The 27,241-nt window shown below is 45.6% G+C and overlaps 1 long non-coding RNA gene across 5 annotated transcripts in view; it reads left to right on the plus strand.

Moving 5' to 3' along the window:
• LOC146766547 (uncharacterized) overlaps positions 1–22,182 on the plus strand; it is a 34,080-nt gene extending 11,898 nt beyond the window's left edge. Inside the window, exons 2-4 of one of the 5 annotated variants that reach the window (XR_014957630.1) lie at positions 5,196–5,339; positions 18,581–18,771; positions 21,558–22,182. This is a non-coding gene — a long non-coding RNA (uncharacterized LOC146766547). The remainder of the gene's footprint in view (positions 1–5,195; positions 5,340–18,580; positions 18,772–21,557) is intronic. The other 4 variants (XR_014957632.1, XR_014957631.1, XR_014957628.1 and 1 more) reach the window with 4 other exon arrangements.
• The last annotated feature ends 5,059 nt before the right edge of the window (positions 22,183–27,241 follow it).

Consider the following 27,241-nt stretch of genomic DNA (forward strand, 5'->3'; position numbering starts at 1 on the left):
AAGAGAAGGGAGCCTTAGCAGGGCTTCCTGATGGGTGTCTACTTGTTCAGCTACTTGTAAAGAAAAAACAGAGCTGCAGTTTTTTTCTTCTGCTCTGGTTCTTTCCCAACAAGTGAGTGGGGCCGGGAGAGGACTGTGGAAGCTCAGGCTGTGAGGAGGTGGTTCTGTGGCTCTGGTTCCCCCCTTGCTGGGGGCAGCTGTGAGATGCAGGGCTGGTGTGATGGAAGGTGGGGACTCTGCAGGAGCATCTGTGCAAGGGTGAGGGTGCCTCTTGGAGCTCGGGGTAGCTCTGTACTCGCTGCTGTGGCAGGCTCTGTGTCAGTGTTGTGTGGGGAAAAGGGGTCAGGGAGAGCAGCTTTTTGTTCTGTGTCTCTGGGCCTGCTGGCAATGCTGATGTGAGTGATGGCTTTTGCCTGATGGTTTCCTTCCTCCTGGGACCTGCTTATTACCGTTGGACTAGATGGAAATAGGAACTCCTGGTTGTCTTGGAGGCAGAGTTAACCCTTTGTAAATAAGAAGGAAACTGAGGCATGGGGAGGCTCTGCACCAAAAGCAGTCCAACAAGCCTAAATTAGCTCTGCTCTGCCAGGTAAATTCAGACTGTAAACACACAAGCACATCTGGTGCTGAAGATTCTTTGCTGTTTATTTCACTGCTGGTTTGCTGAGAATACCTGAAACTTTTCCTTTGCCTGCCAAGCTGCTCCATGGTCCTGACTCTATGGAGAGGTGTTACCTTTGGTGCCTCAGTCAGAGCCCTTTAAATCCTTCCCACAAAGGGTTTTCCTTTCCTGCAGGAGGAAGGAGTGCAGCAGGCATTGCACAGCCTTGCTGCAATGCCAGACACTGGTAATAACCTCATTAGAAGATCCCCTCTCCATCTTTCTTCCTCTCTAGGACCATAAAGCTTGCAGATGTGAAAGCAGCTTCCAAGCATGGCTCACCTGCTCTTTGCAGTGCTTGGGCTTGATGCAGCTCCAGGGAGCTCTTTAGAAAGCCCTGTAAAAGTATCCAAGGGAGGACTGGATGTTTTAAACTCCTTGGATAGGGTTTTCTGGCCCAGGCTTTGTGAAAGTTTTGTTTTTCTGTGCTCAGCCAAGGTACCTGGGCAGACCAAAGGCGTGTCTGGGTCTGAGGCTGTGTTTGTGCTCATTAGTACTGGCTTTGTGCATTGCACTGGGGCACCTGACCTGCATCACCTTTGCCACGTGCAGGACTTGCACTGGTTTTACCCTGGTGTGCTGGGGAAGCAGGCACAGAGGGAGCTGGATGCTATTTAACACAACACAGGCACCTAAGCTGTCAGAATTAACCTGACAATATTTTTGGAGCTGGAAAAATGCATTTTTGTTGAAACAGCACATGACACTATTTTTTGTTTTATTGTGTCTTTGAGCTATAACTGCACAATGAATTTTGGACTTAAGGTGGCTTTTCTGAATCCCAGCCTTAGATGATCAATATTAGAGGTTTTTGGAAAGAGAGTCAGAAGGGGGCAAGCAAGGAGTGATTCTTCTCATTTTATTCTCTCAGGTGCTATTAAGTAAACAATGCTGGCCATAACCATATGAATTTTATCTGTCTCTGCTGGTGAAAAAGGAAAAGCACAACAGGCATCAAGGAAAGCAGCATAGCCTCATCCCCCAGTGCTGCTGCTGACTTATCAGCTTTTAAATTGCTGACAAATGACAAGCTTCTGTAATGATCCAGTTCAGAGGGTACCTTCTTGGAGAAACACAGGGATGCTCCTGGCAGGGTCATTACTGGAAGTCGTTAATCACTGATTTGATATTCAAAGCTGAAGGCGAAGTCAAAGCAGGTCAGCATGCTAATGGCCATCAGCGGTGGCAATGACCAATTTCCACAGAGTTATTGTCAGTGCAGGCAGCAATAAGCAGCTCCGAAAAGGCAATCTTTTATTTTTAAATGGGAGCCGGTATGGGGTGGGCTGTAGGGGCAGGATGAACTGCCTGACAGGAGGCAGATTTGCTCCTAATTGGGAGAGGCAGCAGTCGGGAGAGGTGCGGCTGGAACTCCAGGGACAAGCAGCATTTCCCAGCTGAGACCTCTGCTGTCATTTTTGACAGGGAAATTAAAGATGGCAATGCTTCTGGATAGCATGAGGGGGCTGGTGTGTGTGGTGGGGGAGCATTAGCCTGGGGTGACTCTGTCCTGGGGACTGTGGGAGGTGGGCAGAGCTGTGAGCTGTCCAGTTTAAAGGTGAAAAAAATGCTGGGAGTGCTTGAAGTCATTGCTCAGCCATAGGCTGGGAGCACACTGTCCAGGAAGAAAACAAAAATGTCCTTTTTTATGTACAACTGCTTCTGGCAACACTAAGGACACTCCAGAAACAGCTAAGGCAGGTTTTGGTGTGTTTTCCCCTAGTCCCAAGTGGTGCTATAGAGGAACCATCTAGAACACAATTGCTGTGAACTGCTGGTTTGCCAAACATGGACAATTTGATTTTATTTTTGTCCAATAGTTTCCTGCTTTGTCAAAAAAGCTGAATCATTTTTTCCATTAATGGTTTTTTTTTTTTTTTTTTTCAAGTATTTGGATATTTCACTTTCTGTTTTAAACATCTTAGCGAGTGGCTTTCCCTGAGAAATTTTCTCTTTCTTTGAAGGACAGCACTGGCTCTTGCTGGGAGCACAGTGGTGCTGCCTGGCCATGCTTCAGAGCAGTGATGGGTTCTTAGTCCTGTGCTCATGGGGGAGGGAATTTTGTGCTAATGGCAGTGACAAATTGGAGCAAAACGTCTGTCCCTGCCCTATAAATCTCCATGTCTAACTCCATCCTGTTATCTCAGACATTTTCCTTAGAAAAGAAAGATTGCAGCATCATGATAGGTATGCTCATGACTCTGAATTATTGACATGATGTATGTGAATCTGAGAAATCTCAAAGTTTTTTCTCTGCAGAAGCACATGTGTTGTGAGAACAAAAGCTCTGGGAGTGGAGAGAGCAGGACAAGCACTGTTTGGTCAGACTGACCTTCACCAAAGGGGGGTTTCCATCTGGGAATGAGGCAGGAGCTTCCCCACCCCTCACTTCTCTGCCCTTGTGCTCCAGTGGCCTTTAGCTGCTGCAAGTTTTACTAAAGTGGGCACACATGTACTAGGAACTGGACTTGAGAGCAGCAATTAATTTCACATAATACTTTTGTTGGACCAGATTTGAATTACTGACCTGGAGCTGAAAGTCACCACAGTTCCCTAATGGTCTCCCAAGATGGGTGGGTGAGCAGTTTTCTTGCTGGCTGTGCTAAAAGCCCATGGCCAGGCTGTTCCCTGCCTCCCTCAGGTTTAACCCTCTCCCTTCTCCCACCTCCTCCAGCTCTCTGCCTGCTGGGCATGGCCAGGATAAAAGGAAGAGCAATGAGAGCCATATGTGGAGCCTTTTCACCCCTCTGCTGTGGCCTGTGGTGAGCCTGGCTGGGGGTGAGCTGTGCAAATCCTGGGGTCCCCTGGGTTGCTTGAGCCTCCAGACATGGCTTTCAGGGCACTGCCTTGAGTGGAAATGTGTTTGCTGGGGAAGAATTGGGAGTGGTAAGGAGTGGAAGACCTGTAGCTGGCATCCAGTAGAAGGGAACAAGGCTGCATCTGATTCCTTTCATCTTTGTGTGATCCTGTGGTCCCCACGTGCTGACAATGACTGGTTGGGATATACTGGAGAGCAAATTCCCAGCATCTCTGCTGCTGCAAACAAATGGAATTACCCTTTCCCATAACACCATCCACAATCCTCTTCCTGATGTAGATTAGGAAAACCCCTCTGACCTTGGGTCTTTCAGACAAGATGCAAGATCATCCATTTTCCTGTCCTTTGTGCTGCTGAGCCATAAGCCTGAAACTCCAGAAGCTAGTCTAAGACTGACATGCCCTCGGGTGGGGAGGCAAATTGAGCGTGGTTAAGTTTCACTCTGTAGCCAGAGGTTTAGAGCTGAAGCTGTCTTGCCTGGAGGACCTTCAGAAACAGAGCTTGAAATGTATTTCTGAAAGGGGATTAGCCAAAGATGACAGTATTCCTGAACAGCTCCACCTTAGCAGAGCAGGCAGGGAGTGCCTGTCTCGTGTCTCTCACCTTGTCTCTGGGCAGCCTCCTCAGCTCCTTTTGGTGTCCCAGTGCTCCTGGGCTGGCCCTGGCTTGGCTGTGATGGATCTAGGCTGGGTAAGGAGCAAAGCAGAGAACAGCTCCCATCTGATGGCCAAGCACTGTGAGTTACCAGCAGCTTCCATCCTGTTCCCAGTGATCTCCAGCAGCCCCTGGGATGAGCAGCAGCCCCTCAGCACTGGTGACTGCTCGTGTTCCCACTCGCTGCAGAGGTGCCACGATTTGGGCTGGATCTGCACAGTGCAAAGTCTTGTCACTCTGGTTGCGTGGAGGGGAGAGGGGCTTCTCTGAGGTGTATTTTATGAAGCCTAAAAGCCGTGTGAGAGGAAGGAAAAGTGAGCTACACTCTGGTGAAATACCCTGATTTGGTGCTACCCATGAAGTGCTGTGGTCTGGTGAGCACCAAGAAGTGACGGGCGTGCTCTGGCAGCAGTGAGGTTTGTGCTGCAGAGAACTCCCAGAGATTTTATGGGCACTAATAAATTTAACCTCATGTGTTGACTCCAAAAATGTGGTGGCAATGAACCAGCCTGGATTTACAGATAAGGGGAGCAGGGCACAGAGTAATGTGCTCATTTCCCTGTGCTTGCAGGGTCTTCCAGCAGTGTGGGTGGGATGACACCCAGGATTCCATCTCTCCTGCACAATGGGCTTTCCTTCCTCTTGCTCCTTGCCAAAATGCACCCAAATATTCTCTTCCAAAGTCTTCCCTCTGATTTTCATCTAGCAGTACATGGGGTACTTGTGACTAGCCTTGGAAAAACAGGCTTGTTGTTAACCTGGAATTCTCTGTCCAGGAATTCCTCACCAGTGGAGGGGAAAAAAAAAAGTTCTGGAAATCAGAAAGATGCTGATGACTCCATAGGTCCCACTGTCTCTGTTTTCCAGAGCTGTGGCTGCTTGGCCATCCCCCTTTTGAGGGCTGGCTGCCAGATTAGTGACAGAGTTCCTGAGGAGGGGAACACGTTCCTGCAGGTCCCACGCTGAGCAGGAGCTCTGCAAGCCTTCCCCAGCTCCTTGCCAGCTGACACGGAAACACAAGAGGCACCCTTTCCCCAGATAATTTTTTTTTTTTCCCCTCAGTCCTCTCCCTCTTCCACAGATGTCTTAAGGACCTTCCCAAGTCTTGCATTCAGGCTCTTGGCCCTGACGAAGCAGAAGCTGCCTGCAGGCAGCTTTTGGACAGCTGGATGAAGATATCACTCGTCAAGCATCAGCTCTCTCCAGGTAACAAATATCTTGCTCCTGCTTTGCAGGAATGTCTCAGTCACAGGTTCACACCTGAGGCTGTCAGCCTTCAAAGCCCCTCTCCTGGGCTGCCCCCCTCCCTGCTCCTGGCACGGGGAGGGTGAGTGCTGCACCCTGGGCTGCTCTGGGCTCGGCCCCGTGAGCCTGAGTGGGCTCCAGTCCCACCAAGCAACTCCCAGTTCACCCAGGGCACGGGGAAACCTCAGTGCAGGCCAGAAGGAACCTCATTCCTTAGGAAGGGAAAAAGCTTCTGCTTCCATGTTGGAAAGCTCATTGGGATTGTCTTGGTTTGAAAAGACAGGAGTCTGTGAAGGAAGGCAGAAGCCTCCTGTGAAATGGAAAAGGTAAACCCCCTCCCTCCGAATTACCACAGTTTTAAAAAAGGCTCTCAGGCAAAGATATGGGAATAGCAGTTCTTTACTAGGAAAAAAACTAAATAAAAAAATGTAATTAGTACAAACGAAACTAGTGATGGAGTCAGAAACCTGACACCCTGAGGAGTCAGGGTGTTGGTAATAGTCCAGTTAAAATGGTGGCTGTTCCTCCCGGAGTGGCAGATGAAATGCTGCTGAAGTGGTTCTCTAGAAGGGTGAAGTTTTCTCTGAAGGTCTGGTAGTAGCTGGGCCTGGTCTTCCTCTGGGAATTCAGCAGAGAAGAAGCTGCTCCTCTGGGAATCCAGCGAAGGGGTTGCCAGTGTCTCAAAAACTGCTGATTTTATGCAGGTAGGAATGCTTGGCTCCTCCCTCTGGGCGGAGCATCTCACCATGGGATGATGGAACTTTACCAGCCATGCAGTGAGTCATTCCATGGTCCATTAACAGAAGATATCTCCCTGGAGGGAGACATTGTTCTTGGAAGAGATAAGAACACTGCCCAACCTCCAACAGATGGTAATAGAATACATGCTTATCTTACAAGCCAGGACAGGGATCTAGCACTGTCCCCACTCTACAGAGCTGCTCTGCGAACTCCCTGCAGACCCCAAATCCCTCCTGCCACACCCCATCCACCCAGCTGGGATATTCCACTCAGCCCCCACTGCTGCCTCAGTCTTCTCCTCTCCCTTGCTGTATAAAAATATTAATAATAAACACTTTAAATGAGTCTTTTTGTCCCTCAGGGTCAGGAAGTGGAAGGGGTGAGTACAGGAAAGGATTTATGTGGATGTGAAGGACGTTGGTTCAGGAGGTTGGTCCTGGTCACTGAATTAGTGCCCCTTAGTGTCGTGCTGCAGGGAGCTGATGAGATGACAGCTCGGTCATCCTGCTGTCATCCAGGAGAAAAATGAGAGTGGATTTGGGGCAGGAGTGAGGGCTGACAGTCCTGGGAGGGACCATGCCTTCCCTACCCTGCTTGAGAGCAGGATGTGGGGCCAGCTGTGGAGGCTGTGACTGAGCTGCCTGCTCAGGTACAGGTGTGGGCTTTTCCATGCCCAGTGAATTTTGGCTGGTGTGCTCCCTGAGGGATCAGGCAGGAAGGTCACATTCCCCTTGTGTGGTAACAAGGAGAGCATTTTGCCTTTGAAATCGTGTTACAGAGGATATGATGACCTTGTTCTGCTTTCCAGGTCTCCATTGGGCTTTTGGTTTGTGTAAAAGTGTCAAAAGCAAACTCTGAGTACTGCATGTGCTGGGCTCTGCACAGGGAATGGGGTCTTTGAAGCACTGTAATGTGTTTTTGCTAGGGAAGCCTCTCCTAGGACCAACAGGAAATATTTTTGCAGTCTTTGCCATGTGTCCCAAAGCATGAATTGCCTCCAGCACATGGGGAGGGTGCTGAAAATAGCAGCATCCAGACTTTCTTTGGGAAAAAAAAAAAAAAAAAAAATATATATATATATATAAAGAAATGGACACATGGTAGGCAGCAGGAGAAAGGCAGTGATGGAGCCCTTCCAGGGAAAACAACTCAACTCTGTTATGGGTGGTGGAGTAAACACAGATGTCTGGAATTGCAAGGAGCCACAGTGCTGTGCTGGGGAGGGTTTGCTGGGGGCAGGCTGGGGGATGCTGCAGGGTGAGACAGCAAATCCCTGCTGGGGAATGAGCTCTGGGCCAGCCATGGCAACCCTGCCTGGGTCTCACCAGCTGTGCTGGCCTCTTGGCTGCCCCGGTGTGAGCTTGGGATTTTGGTTCGGGGCAGGGAATCTATGGAACAGGAAAAAGGCCACCAGCTTGGCCAGAGTCATTGCTGGGTGTTTTTATCAGAGTGAAGAGTCAAGATTTGTTCTCCCATGTGTCACTGGGCAATCCCACTTTTGCTCACAGCTTTAAGCCATGAGAAAGAGGACCCTGAAAATCAAATGCATTTTGGGTGAGAACTTGGGATGCTCCCTGAGAAGGGGACAGACAGCAACTATCCTTCCCAGACAAATCTGGGTCCTGCCACTGAGCTAACCTCTGCTGGAGGAAAAATTATTTATATTTCAGTTACCTAGATATGGGAAATAAAGGGAAGGAGAAAACAAGAAGTGTTTAAAAAGAAAAATAACAAAGCTGTGACAAATAGTTGGTCCACTTATTCCCTTCTGGGTGAGCAGCCTGGGAGGATCTCCATGATGGGCTGTAAGGGCATGGCATAGCTCTCTCTCCTCTGCTCTGTGATCTCCCAGCTCTGAGGGTTTGCCCAGCAGAATTCTATCCTTTTCCACTTTTTAGGAATTCTCCATCACTATTTCTTGTATCTGTTGCAGTGGTTGAAAAGAAAAGGAAACTAAGTCTTGAAAAACACAGCTGAGAAATGTTACAAGGGCATCATCCTTTGGTTAGATGTGTGCTTGGAGATATTTTAGCAAGGATTCCTTTTGAAACAGAATTTGACTGTGTTTCTCAGGGAAGGGAAGCCAGAGCTGCATCTGCAGAAGTGCTGTGCAATGAGACCTGGAGCAGCTCAGCTTCCTGCAGTGCAAATGGACCTGGATTCTGACCTCACCCGGGCTGCAGGCACTTGCAGGAGGAACAAAAAGTAAATCTGGGCTTGTTGCCATGAATAATATGATGTCTTTACATCCTGACCTAATTGTATTAATTCTTCATGGCAAATATCATATGGAAGTGGCTGATTAGTAGCTAGCAATGAGAGTGGTATTGGCCATCTGGTGTGCTTGGCTTGGAAGGAAAAAAAATAGGATGAAACAAAACTGAAACACATGAGTCTTTCAGATAATGAATTAGCCAGATTCATTAAATTTCAGTTCAGATTTGTCTCTGCTGACACTTGTGTATGGGCAGAGCATAAGGCAGTGGTGTCCACAAGGAAAGTGATCCCTTCAAGCTGATGATGTGAAGTGAATTGTGGTTATTTTTCAAGTAAGAACCAATAAGAAACAGTGGTGTCAGCTCTGTTTTACCCAAGCTTCTCACAGGTTTGCTTCTGTTAACCTTATGTAGAGTTTCTGTGAGCTTTACCCAGGGAGTGCAGCTCACTCATGAGCAAAATTAATTAAAATCAGCCTGGTTTTTCTTCTCTGAGTAAAAATAGAGCGGGAAACTGATCTCTTTCTTATGTCTTACCTTGGCAAAAGCATCTCAGCTTTGTCTGGCAATGCAGTCATAGAAATCTTTCCCTTTGAACTCTGCTCACCTCTGGTTGCACAGTGACAGCAGCCCAGAGACAAAAGACCTGGCTGTGGTTTTACTCTGTTGATATTTAATTTTTTTTTTTCCTTTCCCTGCAGCCCTGGGTAAAGGTGGTATGATGGAAAGGCACTCTGCACTGACCTGAGGAATGCTGCAGCTCCTTCTGGGGTTTGGCAGCAAACATCTCCCTGAGGGTCTTCTGGGGTGTGCAAACTTCCTGAGTGAGATTTGGCTTCACACACCAAGATATTGGGACTTCTGCTGAAGAATTTTGCTGTTGTTGTTGTTGGAATTAGCCAGGAGGATCCCATGTTAGTTTGGAAAACAGGGTGGGAAGCTTGAAATGAGTACTCAAGGGCTCCAGGGGGATGACAAAGTGGCTGGGTTCCTTGGCTGGGTGGGGAGAGCAGCCAGGGAACCTGGGGCTGAGTCAGAGGCTTCCATCTGTGTGAGGGTTGTCCAGAGGTGAGCTTGAACTCACTCTTTGGCCAAATGGCCTTGCTGGACTGGTCACTGAAAGACCTGGGTGTGCCAAAATTTGCTGTGCTCTGCAGTGCTTCATCCTGAAAGGCTTTGGAGAAAAGAAAAGTTCAATTAATTTTTGTTACCAGGGAGCTTCCTGCATTGCACCTGTGCGGGCTGGAAACAAGTGAGTGGTGGCAAGTTTGGATGAGAGGGTGCTGGGATGGGTGGAGGAAAGGGGGTGAGACCTCCTGGCTTAGGCTCCAGAGGCCATACCTGTGTGTTTCAAACCCAGAACTCTGCTAATCCCATGCTAAATCTCTGGAATCAAGGAGGTCTTGGAGGCAGCATTAGGGATGGTAAAAAGGGGTGGGCACATTTCTCATGCAATTGAATTTGAAATATTATTCAAAGACAGCAGCACTGTGAATTGGCAGGAGAGCCCTGATCCCTTAGTGCCAGGTATGGTTACAGGGAGGAGCTGTGTGCCTTTGTCTTTATTCCATGTTTATTATGTACCTAATGAGCTCTGGTTTTGCTTTTAATTTAAGACAACCCTTCTTCCCCCCTCTCCTCCCCAATAATTAATGATCAACACCATAATGCAACCTGATTGCCTGGCAGACAAGGAATACTCTGTGACTGTGGCCTTCTTAACAGAGTCCTTATTAAACATTCTTACTGGCTAAACAAGCTGGGGGGAGGGTGCTGGGGGCAATATATTTCCCAAACACTCCAGAATTACCGAAACTTTGGACCACAGCTCTTTGCTGAGAGCTGTGAGAGTTGTTTTTCAGTGGCTTTACTGACAGATGCTCCTAATTGTGTGTGTGTCTTTCTCTGAGGGATGAGTCATGGGCTGCTGAGAGCAGAGTAACTTTGAGCAGGGCATGGACATGATTATTGCAAGAAGCCCTAAATTTGGGATGCTCTAGGAGGACCTGTGACACAGCCATCACCTTGCCTCCCTTTTTAAAGATTGGACTTGGAGATGTTAAAGGTCTTTTCCAACTGCAATGATTCTATTTAGGCAGGTGCTGCAGGATCTGACCTGATGATGTTGCAGGATATAAAGGATGATGTGCTGTGGGTTAGGAGTGTGCAAACATCCCTTTCTCAGGAGGAAGGACCTTCCCAGTGCTGCTCCAACTTGACTAGATGGGCTCTTCCCCTGGATTTATTTCAATTATGATTTTAATGATGGATTTCAGGCTTGTGTAGATACTAGAGCTGGTTCCAGGGAATTATTTCATGGCTGTGGCTGCTGATAGAGAGCTGGGTATGTCTGACCCCAGTATGTCTCACTTGGATTTGTTCTTCTCCAAGGCGCAGGGTTGCAGCTGGAAATAATGCACCTGAGCACTGAAGGGTGGCTGTTGTTAGCTAAGAGTTGGCGTGAGACTTTCCTATTTATTTTACTTAAAGACACAGATGGGAATCACTCTTGATCATTCATGAAATCTGTTTGGGTTTGGATTCAGTGACCTGCAGGTCAAAGGCTTTGTGTCCTTTACAGTCCCTGGAGAGGTGAGGACTCTCCACACCTGTTTTGCAGTGGCTGCTGCTTTGTGTGCAGCTCCTCAGTGTCCCCTCCTTGCCACACTTCAGCTTTACACACTGTATTTTTTGATGCTAACAAAGTGGCATCTCTGGTTCTTTCCTCCCTCACCTGCTTCCCAAGGTGTTGTGGCTTGTGTAAAGCTCTAGCTAATGGTGCATCAGCCCATCACCCCCTGCAATCCCTCTTGGAGGTCACCCAATGAAACACAGACCATGGATCCTCTCCATTCCCTGCCAGCCTTTTTTTGTGTAGCTCCTCTCTATGAACCTGTGATTTTGTGCCCTGGGGAAGCATCTTGGAAGCCCAAAGTGGGATGGTCAGTGAGGCCAAACTCATATGTAATTCCATTATTTGGCTGGATGGTGTGATGTAATGTGCAGGTGTTGTCCACACTGCTGCTTCCAGGATCACTCCCTTTCCCAGAGAAGTGGCTCTTTATTTCTCCTGTGGACTCCTGGTGTTTGTTCATTATTAATCTAAAAATAAACAGCATCTTGCTTAGAAGCAAGCTTTTGTCAGCTGATTATGGGGGAACCTAAAATATACTGAACTCTGATTCACAAGGGCATGATAAGATTTGATCCTTTTATAACTGGTATGTGGAGGACTGCTTTATAAATAATAACATCACATGATTAATATGACACAGAAGTTATAACTAATAGCAACATCCCATGTGATGGGAAGGGTGAATGCAGGCAGACACCTCTCCCACCCTATCTGAAAACATGTTGAGGCAATAAAGCAAGTGTTAAAAGTACACCTAGCAAGGCACTGCATTTAACAAGTGCTACAGAATGAATCACAAATAAAAATACACACTTCCGTTGATGAAAAAATTGGGAAAATGATAATAAGCAAGTGACCTCAGCTGCAATGGATGGCACTGTGCAAGTACACATAATTATGCAAGTGATTTGCTGAGCATTGGTGGTGTCTGTGACCAGGTGAAGCCATCCTGGAGCACTGTGGGAAGGTCTGTGCAAAGCAAAGCAGGGCCAGCACTTGCTCACTTGATTTAGAGCTTCACTGAGCTTTGGATAGTCTCTGTAACAGCTCAGCCTCTGGGGGCCTGGCATGGTTTCTGCTACCTGCATCTTCCACAGGTTTGCTGAGACCAAGGTAGAGAACACCACCACCTCCAGGGACCACCACACTATGCAAATATATTCTTGCAACCACCTCGTGCCAACCTCAATGTATGTTTGTTCATTTGTTCCAGTGTTAGCAGGACCCAAATGTATTGTTTTCAAAGCATCCTTGCTTCTCTCCAGCAGTTTTACTGCTTCCAAATATGTTCTGTGCCCCTGCTCAGCAGTAGGTCATTATTTAAAACAATACATTTCTCTTCTGTGCAGTGCATTCTCAGAGGTCTTGGCTTGTTCAGGCTTTAACTAGGTTTCAGCATGCAAATTTAATGTGTCATTGTGGCATACTTAGGAATAATTAATATAGAGGGTTACTTGTAAATTGGTGCTGGGGACAGATTTGTTAGGCCAACCCCAGCAGTGGATTTCTTTAAATGCTCGAGCTGTTGACAGGTTTGATGTGAGAGTGTCAAGTGACATTTACTATGGGAGGAGGCCAGGAGTATTTATATTTTGGATGTGTGTGGTGGGAAGTTTTTGGTTTTTGTTGGTTTTATTTTTTCCCCTCTCTTCACTTTTTTTTCTGTTCCCAAATTTTGCAGCTGTGATTTGATTTACACAAAGCAAAGTTGCAAGTTTGCAGTGTTTCAGAGCCTTCCCTCATCAGGGACCAGAATGGCAATTCCAGCAACACCCTGGGAAAGGGGCTGGGGTTTTTCATGTGTGGCATGAAGGCAGATGAACTTATAAAGTTTTGGCTGAGATGGTGCAAATATTGATGTATCTGCTGTAGCATGAAACCTCTTTTAAAGTTTGTCACAGGAGGCTGGAAATACTTTGGGGTGCCAGAGTCAGCTCTTTTGTTATCCACAAAAGCTGGCTGACCCTTGTTCACTGCAGTCCCCTTCTGGAAGCACAGTGTTAAATATTTAGGAATTATTTGTAAAATGCAAAAAAAAAAAAAAAAAAACAAAAAAACCTCCCAAAAAACCAAACCAAAAGCCAAAACATTTGTAAAGCTGCAAATTCCCTTTTAAACCTCCAAGAGGAGGGAAGCCCTCCTGCTTTGGGATAAAAACTGGTTTGTTACAGGAAGGGATTGGGAACAAACCTTTCCTGAAACAGCTGGGGCTGATCCCCATCAGAGTCAGGATGCAGGAACAGATGGTCAGCTCTCCTGTGAAAATTCTATTTTTTATTTACATGAAAATACACTTTTAGCTGGGGGAAACAATGTAGCCAATTCTACTGTGAAGCAACGTAACAAAAATGAAAAACTATTCTGAGAAGCTCCTTGCTTGTTTGAATGCTGTATCAATAGGAATATCAAATGAGGAGTAAGAAGATCAAGAAGGGAAAGCATCAGCTCTTTTTTGGCTTTCAGGGACCAGCACAAATACAGAGAGAAATTGCTGGTAGTTGATACATTGACCGGTTTTCATTATAACTTCAGTGTTTCTTTCAGCTGAAAGAGAAGATATGATATGTCTTGATTAAATGAAATGTCATCTCAGTGTGGAATTAATTACGTAGAACATGGGCAAGGACTTGGTATTGTATTAATTTGGCTGCTCTGGAGAAAACATCAATAGGCTGTTTGTGGATGACAGCTTCATACCCTGTCAGCTTCTGCCTAGGATCTCACAGCTCCTTGCAAGTCCTGGTGTGTTAATCTTGGTAGAGGCAGTGAAATCATTAAAATTTCCCTTTTGTACAAGCTAGAGCAGCACTAAGAAAACTTTCAGGCTTTTCGTCTGGAGTTCAAAGCAATGGGAGTTTGTTACACAGAGGTGTGGAGGACTGGACCCTGAATAAGCCACTGAAAGCCTTTCTGGTCCCCACCAACTTGCACAGGATTGACATGGAAAGAAAAAAAAAAACCAGATTTCCATGTTATTCAGTACAGAGGATTTTAAATGAATGTTGATTTGCTCCCTGCCTGGTGGCTGATTAAGGAAGGGCCACAGCCAGGGATTGGCAAAGATCAAGATTGGTTTTACAAGCAGAGATTGACTCAAGTGAGTTTTGTCACAGTCTGCTTTTCTGGGAAAAGGCAATTATAACTCAGGAAGTTCTGATGTGAAAATTATTTTGGCAGATATGCTCTTTTTAAAAATAGTTTATGCATGCAAAAGCAATAGGGAAGATAAGGTGATGGGAAAGGTGAATCAAAGCAAAAAATCTCTTTGTGTGGGGTCATGTTTTGTTTCAGAGAACCGCTCAAAGAAAATGCAAAGATATCCCCTGGATTTGCCACCACATTTAATAGGTCATTTCAGACTTGAGGAGAGGATTCCTGGAACTTTGTAGAAAGGCTTAAAACCTGCCTTTATGAAAGACCCCATGGGCAGAGACACAATGACAGATCTGCCCACAACATCCCAGCCCTGATTTGGGTTACATCTGGGGCAAGGCAGGATAATAGTGGGGGTTCACTGCCTGTTCAACCCCTCTCCCTCCCCAGAGATGGCCAGAAAGTTTCTGGTCCATATCAAGGTGCAGAGTTCTCCTTCCGGGTAATGTTTCAAGTCAGCATGGGAGGTTTTACAGCACAGATGTAATTTTATGGTTATTATTTGTTTTTATGGTTCATTGGATCAAGGCCCCCAATTTGCTTCACAGCTCTCCAATGTCAACAATTATCAGGCAGCTGCTAATTGGGGCTGGATCAGAAAATTAGCAGCTTTCTATCACTGAAAATCTTCGGGGGTGATGTTTCTGACACCTCCAAAATCAATGGCAACAAGCCCAGCCTGGAGGAGAGCTGGACTAGGAACACATCCTGCTCTTCTACACCCAACTCCAGTGACAGGACTGCAAACTCAGAATAAAACCTGATTTCCACACTGGTAAAAGCTAATGGAGCATGGAGGAGCATCAGCAAGCCAATAAGCAGTTTTTGCATTAGAGACTGGCTGCAAGGAAGGATCCGTTGGGTTTTTGGGTTTTTTTTTGCTTTTTTGTTAGTGGTTGTGGAGAATTCAGCCTTTGGGTGAGTGAAAAGGAGAGACAGACTAAAGGTAAGGGGAGAAAAAAAATGATGGCATCCTTAGAAGAAAAAGGAAAAGGGTAAAAGGATTAACTTTTTGGACAACATTTCTTAAATTTCAAATTCTTGCAAAAGTAGCAAAAAAAAAAAAAAAAGAAAATAAAATGTAGACTAGTCGTAGTTTGGTTCAAACCTCCACCCACTCAATGACAAAAAAAAAAAAAATCCAGACAATTTTTGGTCTCAAAATTTTAAGTGACGTTAACCTTTTAAGCTGAATTTAGTTTTCTATCCATTTCTGTGAGGCAAAAATCTTTAAAAATAGCATTTTGCACCTGCTCTAACAGTGGCAGAAACCAAAGTGTGCTCCATGATCCTTGCTGTCCTTTCTGCCACCTGTCCCATGGCTTCCAGGTGGCAGAACCTGCAAACCTCATGACAGCTGTCGTGTAGGAGGGGCAGGAGTTGGACACATCCAACCTGTTTATTCCACAGGCTTGGATGGCAGGTCATGGGTATTCCTTCGAGCTGAGCAAACAGCTGACATATGTGCACTGAGAACAATTTAAAAATGTGCATTTGATAGATTTTAAATAGTAAGACGCTGATGTTTTTTGCTGTTTTTTCTGAGAAACCACTAAATCTGTCCTGCTCTGCCAACGTGCCGTGCAGGGAAGTTGTAACTCCCCACCCAAGCTGATTCCCCAGCCCTATATTTCACCTTCCTTTTGATGGCTCTGTCATTTAAGCCTTCAGATAATAGGCCATTATTCTCAGAGTTGCTATGATATTTTATTAATAGGAAGGGGGGGAATTGTCACAAACTGATAGATTTGCACTTGGGGCACTCAGAGCTCTCGAGGAGGGCAATTTGCTCATCTGCCTTGCTGGATGGGTGTAGATCTCATCTCCTCCTCCCTGCTTTTCCTGATCCCACCAGCTTTTGCCAGCCACGGGGACAGATCCCACCCCAGGCTGGTGGCAGGACCAGCAGTTTGGTCTCCCAGGAATTTTCCAGAGTGGGATCAGAGCCAGCTGCAGTGGTGGGTGATGGGGATGGAGGCTGGCTCAGTGCTGGTGGCTGCAGCCCAGAGCAGCTGAGCTCTCCTCTCACATCTGTGCGTGTGGGTGTGTGTACACGTAGAGACAGCCAGAACAAGTCTGTTCCTGTTTGGGAGATCAGTGTCAAAAGTGTATTTTGTAAGAGCTGGCCAGGCTCCTGTTTCCACATTACTAACCAAAAGCAGTTAGATGTTTTTTTTGGGTGCCTCTGCTTTTCCAAATCTCTGCATGGCTGTGTCTGTCCCTTCAGAAAAGGGAAGGACATGCTCCAGAGCCTCTGTGGAGGTATGTCAGCAGCTCTTCCCAGTTTGGTGGGGCTGGGCATCACCTAATAGTGTGGCCAAGGTGTGACTGCAGCAAGAAGGGAAGGAAAAACCTGTGCTGGGGGGTGGGGACCAGCTTGCAGGAAGGTTTCTGCTCCCCTGGTGCTTACAAGAAAGGGATGAGTAGAGACATGTTGGATCCAGCTGTGTCTCCCTTTGTGTCTGTATAAATTGTACCTCCTCCAACCTTTCAGAAACACAGGACAAGGATGGGTTTTTTTTTTACCCTGAAGTGCCTGACCACCTGAGGCTAAAAATCCTCTCTTCTGCCTCCCCTTTTTCTCCTTCATTCATTATCCTTGGTGGGGAGTCAGCTGCTAATTGCAGTGTCCTGCATGTGTCCATCAGTGCCCAGTGAAAAGCATCTTCTGGGGGTGCTTTGGGCACCATTATACAGCTGGGATGGGGAAAGAAGTAAGGTGTGGTGGAGGAAAGTGGTTTTGTGGCTGGTCTACCTCTGCTAGCAGGATCAGGAGGGGGAAAGGAAGAGGAGCATGGCTTGCTCCAGTCTGTGCATCAGCCCATCCTGCTGCCCCTGGAGCTGCAGCATGTGGGGAGAGGGGGACACTGAGCAAGAGATGTCCCTGAGGGTGATCAGGACACCTGTGGTGGGAATCAGCTTTTAGTGACGAGTCATTGCCTGACTGGTTTGGGTTTTTTCTTGTCTTTGACACATTTTTCTCCAGCTCACTTTTCTGTCAGGCCCGGAACAAATGGTGTTTAATGTGCAGATGCAGCCCACAGCTGGGATAAATGTATGCATTCCTGCACCTTTGACTAGCTTTAGGTATTTGTCTGTGGGAGCAAAAGTGCTTTCATATTGTTGGAGAAGGGTCGTGCATTTTATGCAGAGGAGGAATATAAATTCATAGCTACCTATTGCAGCAGTAGCAGCTGGTCTTACACACTTGCTTGTATCCTAAGTGGTCTGTTGCAGTCACCAAGGTCTGAAAGAGGATGCTGCAGCCTGATCTGTGGCAGCAGGAGCACAGGTGGGCTCTAAAAATCCCCTGTGGCCAAGCTCTGGGGTGGTGGGGGCTGGAAAATTCCTGTTCCTACACCCAGTCCATGCTCTGAGCTTCAGGGACTGGGTTCTGCCTTCACCTTAGGGTGAGGTGGGGGAATCACCATCCCTGCAATGTGCAAAAGCCATGGAGCTGTGGTGCCTGGGGATGTGAGGGAGTGGTGAACATGGTCAGACTTGATGATCCTGGAGGTCTTTTCCAGCCTAAATGATTCCATGGTTGTTAATGCAAAGGCTTCACTGCCATAAACCAACGCTGACAAATTGATATCCAGCATGGAAGGATTTGAAGATGATCTTTCCTAGAAGAAACACTCCCAAACATCATTACTGACTGAGCTGGAAATAGAAATGGGATTTCTTGACTCCCTGTTCAATCTGCAACCAGCAGATCCAACGGTTGAAAGAAATCAATTGGGAAGTCAGTGGGTGCTTTGATATTTTAGCTGTTCATGTTCAGTTCTTTTTGTCATGTCTTTTTAAATCATGAACTTCAAAAATTCCTGGTTGGTTATGAACAGTATGGTCTGGTTTTCAAAGCTGCTGAGCTGTTAAGAACATTTTGAAAATTAGAATAAGGATTTTGTATTCCTTAATATATCCTCAGGAGCCCAGGTTTAAGCACTTGGGTTTGCATACCTTGTTTTTATTATCTGCACCTTTAAGACAGGAAAACAAATACAATTGCCGCTCGCCACTATCATTAATCCAAGCAAGTTGAAGATTGTTTATTTTGTCATTAATTAGTCAATTAATTCTGTTTGTTAATTTACTCTGTTGCAATGTATCAGGCTAAAGAAATTTTCTGTACATTAACACAATAAATCTTAATTTGTTACTGCTGTTTTCTGAGTAATCCACAGCCAGCAGAAGTCAGATTTATTTATTTTCCATTTTCTTTGGTTAAGCCTAATTCTTATGCCTTTTCTTCTGTCTCTCTGCTGATTCTTCAATTTTTAAGATCCCAAGGTTCAAAAGGTCTTTGGGGAGACCTGGTTTGTATCCTGAACTCAGGAGCAAGTACTGCAGGTCCCAGTTTGAAAAAAGGAGCTGCTGATACTAATTATTTTTGTTGCTTGTTTATCTCTTGATAGTTCCTGCAATCCAATTAAAATCATTGCTGTTCCTTGCAGGTGGCATGGATCTTCATTTGGATTTCAGGAGACATAAACAACAGCAGCTTGTGAAGGCAACACGTCTGTGAAGGGTAAATTCATTTTTGACAATTCACCATGAAATTCACTTTTGTTCCAAAAACTAAAATGAAAAGAAGTGCAGAGACTGTGGAGCGATCACAAGCCTCCAGCAGTGAAGATTTAAGATGGTAAATATTGTAAAGCTCTTAATAACCCTTATATCATGACTCCATTTTAATGATATTGAATTAATTTGGTCTTGAATTACCAAAAATTTCTGAGAAAGCTGTCAAGAGAAAAAAACCAAAACAGGCTCTAGAAAAAAATACAATTAAAAAAAAAAATTAACATCCACTTTCAAACGATTCCCTGAGAAAACTATCTTTAAATGGCTGAGGGCAATTGGCATAATGATTTAAAGTTGGGCTGGAGGTTGAGGCTGCATGTGGGTGCTGGCAGTGAAGTGAGAGCAGCGTGGAGGCTGAGCTGTGAGACAGAGATTGCTCTAATGAAAGGCTCACGGTGACACTGCGTGAACTTAATATTTAGCCAGTGACGTTTGCACTCCACAAAAACCCAAGGGAGGCAATTAGGAGGGCTGGAGAAGGAGGGAATAATTTTACCTGTCAGGTTTGTAAGTGGGCAGCTCTGCGAGTGTGTGTGAACACTTGTGTGTGTGTGAAAGATCCAGAAAGTAATGAAATAGAGAGGCTTGGTGGGGACTGTCAAGCCTGTGGTTAGAGGTGGGGAAAGAGCTGTTTCCAAACCCACAAGATTTATTTCTGGAGCTGGTGGGTAGGTGGGAGGCAAAGTTAGCAGGCTTTACCCTTCAGGGCTTTCATCTGCTTTAAATTAATTGAAAATATTGCTAATTGTAGCAGCAAGCAGGCAAGGTAACCATGTACATCTTACAGGTGACTTCTTTAGATTTTTATTTAAAATTTTTTCTCTGATTTTTTTTTTTTTTCCTGCCCACTCCTTGAATTTCTCAAGGTGTGACTAAGGAGCCATAGGTAGAGAAGGCTCCAAATTCAGTGCTTGCAGCTCACAGGCCTCCCCATGGTGCAGCACTGCCCAGAACTAACCTGGCAAGCCTGAGCTTTCCTTTTGGGATGGAAAATTGAACTGTACTAAGCTGGTGTTAAAAGCTGTGCAAAAATGGTCCCTGCTGCAGGAGCTTGTTGATGGCAGCACTGGTGCACTGCACAAATGTTCCTGTGCCCACAGGAAGGTCTGGCTGAAGTCTGATCTCAGCTTTGTGATCATCGTGGTCTTCAGTGAGTGATGAACCCCAGATCTTCATCTCATTGCTTTTATGAGTTGTGGATCTACAGTATTTTATATCCAAGGCAGATAAAGCTGATGAGTGTCACAAGAACTCCAAATCCAGGGTCCTTTTATTGTCAAATTCTTAATAATTTTCAATTTGGGTATCTGGGGGTATTTTGAGGATATTTTTCTTTTTTGTTTCCTCCCTCCCCAAACAAACCCTTCACCCTGTTTCAGCGCTTTCTTGAGGCATGTCTATGTTCCTTGCAGTGGAAGAGGTCAGTGGGGACAGGACCTTGGACATAACCAAGATTTCAAACAGCCTGAATCATCTGAGGTCCCTCCCTGATTGTTTCTAGGACAAGCCCCTATGGCAGGCACTGGAAGGGATTTCAAATTAGCAGCCAAACATCCCAGGAACTCGGCTCTGGTGCCCTGAGTCAGCCAGCAGTGATGGGTACAGGTGTCACTGCTCCTCCTCAGTGCCCACACAGGCACCTGCCCTGCCTCTGCCAGAAATTATTGGCCAAAACCAGTTCATGGAACCACAGAATATCCTGAGCTGGAAGGGGCCCACAGGCTGTGGGTGTGAATATGAATACGTGGATCAACTGCTGCAGCAGAGCAAATGTATCATCGAGCAGTGCTTTGAGCTAACACACTTGTGTGTCTCTGAGGCAGTTATTTTGGGGGGAATATATAAGAACTAGGGCTTAAAAACTTGGCCTGAACTGAGGGCAGAGAGGACGGCTCACTTAGCCTGAGGAATGCTTTTGACAGAGACGCATTGTCGCCACATCTCTTGGCTGGGAATAAGTTGTACCTTTCCTGCAAATGGAAATATTTCTCTGAAGTCCAACAGCTGCAGGAACAGCAACTTGTCTCTTGATCACGTTTTGAGTTTTTAAAACCCATTTCTAGTCCAGCAGTGAGGAGAAAAACCCAAACCTCATTCAAATGAGCTTTTTAATGGAAAAAAGTCGCATTAAATCTAAACCAATTTCATGATCTTGTCTGAGTCATGACTTTTTAAAGACTGGGGGCTGAGGCTGCAGTTAACATTGCCTTAGCAATGCTCAGTACTTATCTGTGAGTAGAAAGGTAATGGTGGGGAAGGGCTTGTGGTGTTATTTTTCCAAGGGCCTGATCATTTAGCTATCTAATTTGGGAAGCAGGACTATCTCTGGCTGACTCTTATCACCCTTTCAGCGAGGCAGATAGCAGCCAGCACATTGCTCAGCGTTACCCCATGGATATCTGGTGTCTGAGTGTGTGTTACAAAACGTGGCAGTGAAACTCTCAGTGCTGGGCACAGGGAAGTGGCTTCAGCCCCACATGGTGAGAGGTGGATGGATTTGTCCTCTGGGCTTGTCCTCATCACCTGAGAGACCCTCATTTTGTCAATTATTTACATCTCCTGAGGAGTGAAGGATGGGGAGGGGATATACTGTGATGTAGGGAACTTCCCTAACTTGCTTTATAATAATATGGGAAAATAATTTGCAATAATAATATGGGAAAATTTATTTATAGTTAGAGAAGGGCTTTCATTTTTTCCTATCTCCTGCTGGCTTCTCCCTGACAGCTGGTAGTGAAGCACCAGGGAGAAATTTAACCTCTTGCTGGTACTTTGCAGCTTTGTCTTCCCCACAGGGTTTCAATGTGGGTAGCTTCTGAGGGATTTTTTTTTTTTTCTGTTTTGCAGATGGAAAATAGAGGCATGCAGTTCAGAGGTGTTTGTAGGGAGTCTTCTGACTTGAAACAAACCGCGCAAAAATAACCTGTCAGGTTCTCTCCATGCCTTCTGATGGACTTTATGGATTATTTTTATGGATGCTTGTGATGTATAAAAGAGAAAATGGTCACTGAAGAGCTTGGAGAGCCATGGAAAGGCCCAGGAGGCTGGGTTGGTAGGGAGAAGGCCCAGGTTGCCCTTGCTCACTGAGACATGACACATCCCACACTGACCAAAGGTGACTGAGCAGCACCCATGGCTTTGCTCCACCTCCCTTAAATCTGTCCTAGTGCAAGCTGGCCCTTTAACAGGAACCCACTGCTATGTGTCTAGAGGGGAGCAGAGACAGAAAGGAAGTAATATTGAGTCACAGCAGTCAAGAAGGATCAAAGATTGGCTATTTTTGACACACAAAAGGGTAAGTGATGCTGAACTCTCTCTAGACTGATTACAGCTGAACACAAAGCATTTTAACCTCTTAATCCTCACTTCTGAGTTATAGCCCCGACATCGAAAGGCTTTGTGGCTTTTTGGAGATTCTCTGCTGTGTGTGACCCTTGTCCCAAGCAAATAAAACACACCCCTGGCTGCTGCACAGCGTGTGTTGAGTGTTGAGCGTGGTGCTAATCCTGCAAACTCTGTTTTTTGCCTCCCTCACTGACCATAAGTGGAATTCATGGGAATTCTGACAGAGAAAAGCAATCAGGTTGGATGAGGCTTGGAATAGTGGGAAGTGCCTCTGCCCATGGCAGAGAGGTTGGAACAAAATGATCTTGAAGGTCACTTCCAACCCAAACCCTTTTCTGTGATCTGTGGATGTAATTTCTCATTTCCCAATTTGGTTTGTGGAAGCAGAACCCCAGTTTCTGCTCACTGTCCTGAGGATAGGCCTAACTTCCCTGAGTTTCCCCCTGGAGCAGCTGTTCCTGGGCTCTCCTCTGCCAAAAGTTTGCTGTGCTCTGCAGTGCTTCATCCTGGAAGGCTTTGGGGAAAAAAAATATTCAATTAATATTTGTTACCAGGGAACTTCCTGCATTGCACCTGTGTGGGCTGGAAACAAATGAGTGGTGGCAAGTTTGGATGAGAGGGTGCTGGGATGGGTGGAGGAAAGGGGGTGAGACCTCTTGGCTTAGGCTCCAGAGGCCATACCTGTGTGTTTCAAACCCAGAACTCTGCTAATCCCATGCCATCTTTCCACCCTGGCAATTCAGATATTCCTTTTCCAGATCCTGAAAGGTTCCTCTGTGCTTCCCATCACATGGACTGGTGTTCTATATGAATCCACGTCCACGGATTGTAGATATGAAAACATTATTTTGGTTTGAGCCTTGTTTGTATTATTTTTGGTTTGCATATTTGGGCTTGACATAAAAACCCAGCAGTGAGACTCTTACTTAGCCAAGGCCATTTCTGCATTCACTGCAGATGAGCGTGGTGCTCCAGGGAACCAATTTTATTCCAGGCTTTGCCAGTGATTCATTTCTGGATGCTGCCTGTGTGATTCCCTCTGGGCCTCAGTTTCCTGTTCTGTAAAATGGAGATAATACCCTTTCATGGCACAGGACTGCTTTGAAGCCTGTACAAAATTACTCTGATGTGTTTGGATGAAAGTTTCTATAAAGCAGATTTAAAAAAGCATGCAGCTCTCATTGAGGGGTTTGTATGGAGTGATCAGGACCCCAGAATTACTTCCCAGGATGAATGTGTCTGTGTTGAACTCTCAGACAATGCTGAACACTGAAACTATATTCATGTAACTCTTCTAAAAGCATCCACTGTTGGTGCCCATGGCAGGGTTTGCTGCTATTCATTCTTTTTGTTTGTTTTATGTAAATCCTTTTTCCTTCTCATTGAAAACACAAACAAAACAAGGGATGACAAAAAAAAAAAAATTTGCTCCATAAGCCGCATAAAATTGATTCATCTTGAAGAAGTTTTTAGCAGGACCAACCCTCTCTGCCTATCTGTGTGATTTTAAAAGAAACTCTTCTCTTTCTCCTGGCTGTGATAATATGGCAAGAAAAAATACCCTGAAAGCAGAAATGAAAGAGAAAATGAAGAATTTTTGTCTCCTCGCCTTTCTCACTCCGGTCCCTTTATGTGCTCTCCCACCACCCCCTCCTCTGTGCCCTCCCTCCTGCTCTGCCTCAGTTCCCATTGAAATGTCAAATGCAGCAGTTGTCTGGGAGTGAAAGAGGGACTCCCTGGTGGGAACAGGCTGCCCTTCTAACCTGAAGGCCTCGGCTGTTCTCTTCTCCCCTTTTTGGTGCTTCCCATCCCACTTTCTCAGCAGATGTTGTGTGGGGCAGCACAGGCTGTAAAGGAATGAGTTTCTTTTCACCTGGCCATGTGAATGGGCTGGCACAGAAACCCTGGCTTATTCTCTCAGACTCTGGCAACAGCTTACACAGAAAGAGATTGTTTCGAAGAGCTGTCTCTTTTCTTTCTTTTATTTATTTTTTTTTTTGGTAGACGAAGATAGGGAAAAAAGGCTGAGAGATGCTGGCTGTATTTTAAGCTCCCTCCTTGGGTGCCAAAGGAGTCCTTGGAGTTTTGTTGCTGCTACTTTTGTTCCTTTTATAGTTTCCATTCAAGCCTCAGGCTTTCAGCTCCCCTTTGTCTTAGTCCTACTTTTCCCAAGCAGTTGACATGAGAATTAGTTCAGAAAGATGGAGGTTCTTCCAGGAGCATTGCCCCGTTTTAATCTAGGGCTGTAGTTTTTGACTCTTTGGTGGAAATTTGGAAAAGAGTGACATTTCCCATGCTTCTGCAAGGAAATTATTTAGTCTCAGGTCAGCTCTGTCTGAAAACATGCGACAATGGTGTGCAAAAATGCACAAATTCAATCCTAATGTTGAGTTTTGTCACTGTGCTACTTAAGACTGGAGAGGCACGTTAAAAGTGGAAGAAATAGGGGGTGCATGAGTTTTCACCTTTTCTCCCTTTCTTTGGCTCCCTGTTTATCTGTTTAATAGGGCTGGTTGTTTTCTGTAGCCTGCTCTCTGTCCCTTAGCAGGACCTTGAGCATCTTAGAGCTGGTCAATTGAACCACACCAAAAAGGAACCCAGAAGAAATATTCCCTCCCTTGCATGGGATGTCTTTGCTTGGTACCTTCAGAGCCCTGTCACTTATCCAGCTCACTTTTGGCCATGTCTCTGTGCCCAACTCATTGTATCTAAAGTTTATATATATATATACACAAGAGCAAATGATGAACATGGCTTGTGAATGATTTGATTGCCGGCGTGAGAAATGCACACGCTGCTGATCCTGAGAAATGGAGCTGTCGTTTGCTGATTTAATGAGTAAATAATGAATTATTCTGAAATACTGTGGGGATATTATGCCAGTGGTTCTCTTTTGGTCTTTATACACATTTTAACTCCAGTTGTTTTTTTGTTGTGTGTGCGTGTGGTTTTTTTAAAATCTGAAGTTTATTTTCGCAGTGGTGCTTGGAAAGCTGTAAATGATCCACAAGGAATTAACAGACAAAAATCCCTGGCTCTGCTCCACCCTATTGAAGTGGATGGCAAAACTCCCATTGAATTCAGTGGAAGTAACGACTAGGCCCTGTGAGAGTAACCAATAAATCAGTTTTATAATAACAATATTTCTCTCCATCCTGTTCTTAGTGCTTTATGTGGCAGAGGAGTTACGTGCTTGTATGATGATGAAAGGCACAGACAAATCACCAAAATCTCAGGTGAAATACAAGCTTACAAAGGTGAAATTTCTAAACTTGAAAGCTTTGGGTAAGCTTCACCTTTCAGGCAGTATTTTGGAAACCTGTGCTCCAATTCAGTTAATGACAATTCATTTTGAGAGGTTGAACTGCCTCTCCATCCATCATGTAGCCAGCAGGTGTAAGAGAACATTTTCCCTTTCTAGTTTAAAAAAGTGCAGTTTTTAGAGACATGGGAGGGTTAAGAATCAGCAAACTGATTCTCCTGCCTGGAAAAGTGGACATGTCACAAATCCCATTCAAAAACTGATTAGGGAGGAGATGGATCATCTCCTGTCAGATATCCTGCAAATGTGGTGCCTGTGGTTAGAAGTTTGCAGAAGCTTTTATCCCTGTGTCTGCTCTGGCAGATCTCAGTGTTAAAACTATTCTGTCAAATAATAGGAAGGTATAAATAGCTCAGAGGTTTAGTTCTTAACCAGCTTGTTCTGTCAGTGGACTCCAAATCATTTGATTAAGGAAACAAATATCAATATCTTACATTTTACATGGGGCAACCCACAAATCCATGGCATGGCCAGTTATCCAAGGATGGAGTGCAGTCTTTTCCTAAGTCCTAGTCTATCATCTTGTCCCCTGCCTTTTAAAGTCTTTATCCCTAAAATGTGTCTTGAGTTAAGGGCTCTGTATTGTAAAGTTTTTCTATTGATTCCTTCCCTGGAGTTTGTGCCTTTTGGAGGAGATGGGGCATTGATAATTGCTTCAGCTGTTCTTCACTGTTACAGCGCACTTCAGCAGAACTGTGTGCTTGTGCTTTGCAAAATAACCCTTTGGCCCTGCAGAATGGGAGGATTTACAGGTTTAGCCTTCTTGATTTGTTTTGAATTATTTTGTATGAGCTATTCATGGAGAGTACAACACAGCTGAAGGTAAGGCAAGGTTGTTACTAGACTATCCAAAGATGAGAGCCACGGAAATAAAGTGTTGCTGTTGCTCTTCAAGCAATGACAATGACTGAAATAAAAGACATCTGGGTAGGAAATAGCAGCCTGCTTCCAGGGAGCATCCATGGTGTACCTCAGCTTGCCATGAATGCTAGCCCTGCTAGGCAACCAGGAAAGGGATCTGCAGGCAGCCGTGAGCCAGGCCAAAGAGAGAAAAAGAAAAAAAGCCTAACCCTGAGAAAAAGGGGTGCATTCTTCCTAACTGTGCTTTGGAATGGAAGTCTTTTTATTCTTGTCTTTTGTTGCATTTCCCCCCTTCCTTTTCAGGCCCCAGCAGCAGCCTGGGGGTTTCAGGCTGCTGGGAAGTGCTGGGTGGCCGTGTCCCACCCTGCCAGCTCTGCCTGGCCTCCAGGTGGGAGAACTGCAGCTCCTCTGCAAGTTCGTCCCACAGCCCAAGCCCTGAGGGCTGGGTCAGACTGCACTCTTGGCCCTGGCCCTTGGGAAGAGAGGGTGAAACCTGCCTGCATCTGCCCAAGAGGCTGGCTGTGGGTGATGGCAGAATTGCAGTTTCACCTGAGGATAAACATCCAGCCAAAATGGACAGGACTTTTTGAAGTGGCTGGTGGCCAACATCAAGTTCAGAGTGTTTGGAACATTGAATAGATGTTCATAAATAAAACATAAATATCTCTGAGCAGTACTTTGAAGAAGGCAGTGGTGGACAGGAAGAGGTATGAAATAGGATGCCCAGGGTTAGGTGAGAAATCAGTGGCAGAGAGAATTGAATGAGGCTGTCACCCTCACTTCTGGGCCATCTTTTCTTTCAATAGATTGTGCAAGTAGACTAAACCTCACTCAAAATCAAGTGTGAAAGACAGAAAAAAAGGGGGGGACATTGCTCAGGGGAGAGAGAAATGGCTTTGGAGCTGAGAGAAGCTGGGGCAGCACAAGGCATCAGGGCAAGAGTGGTGGCAGCACCAGTGAAAAATGCTCTGAGGTTGTAAGGAAGCAGGACCAGGAGCTGTCT

Source organism: Lonchura striata, chromosome 10, assembly GCF_050655825.1.
Source record: "Lonchura striata isolate lonStrDom1 chromosome 10, ASM5065582v1, whole genome shotgun sequence".
Taxonomy (NCBI): Eukaryota; Metazoa; Chordata; class Aves; order Passeriformes; family Estrildidae; genus Lonchura; species Lonchura striata.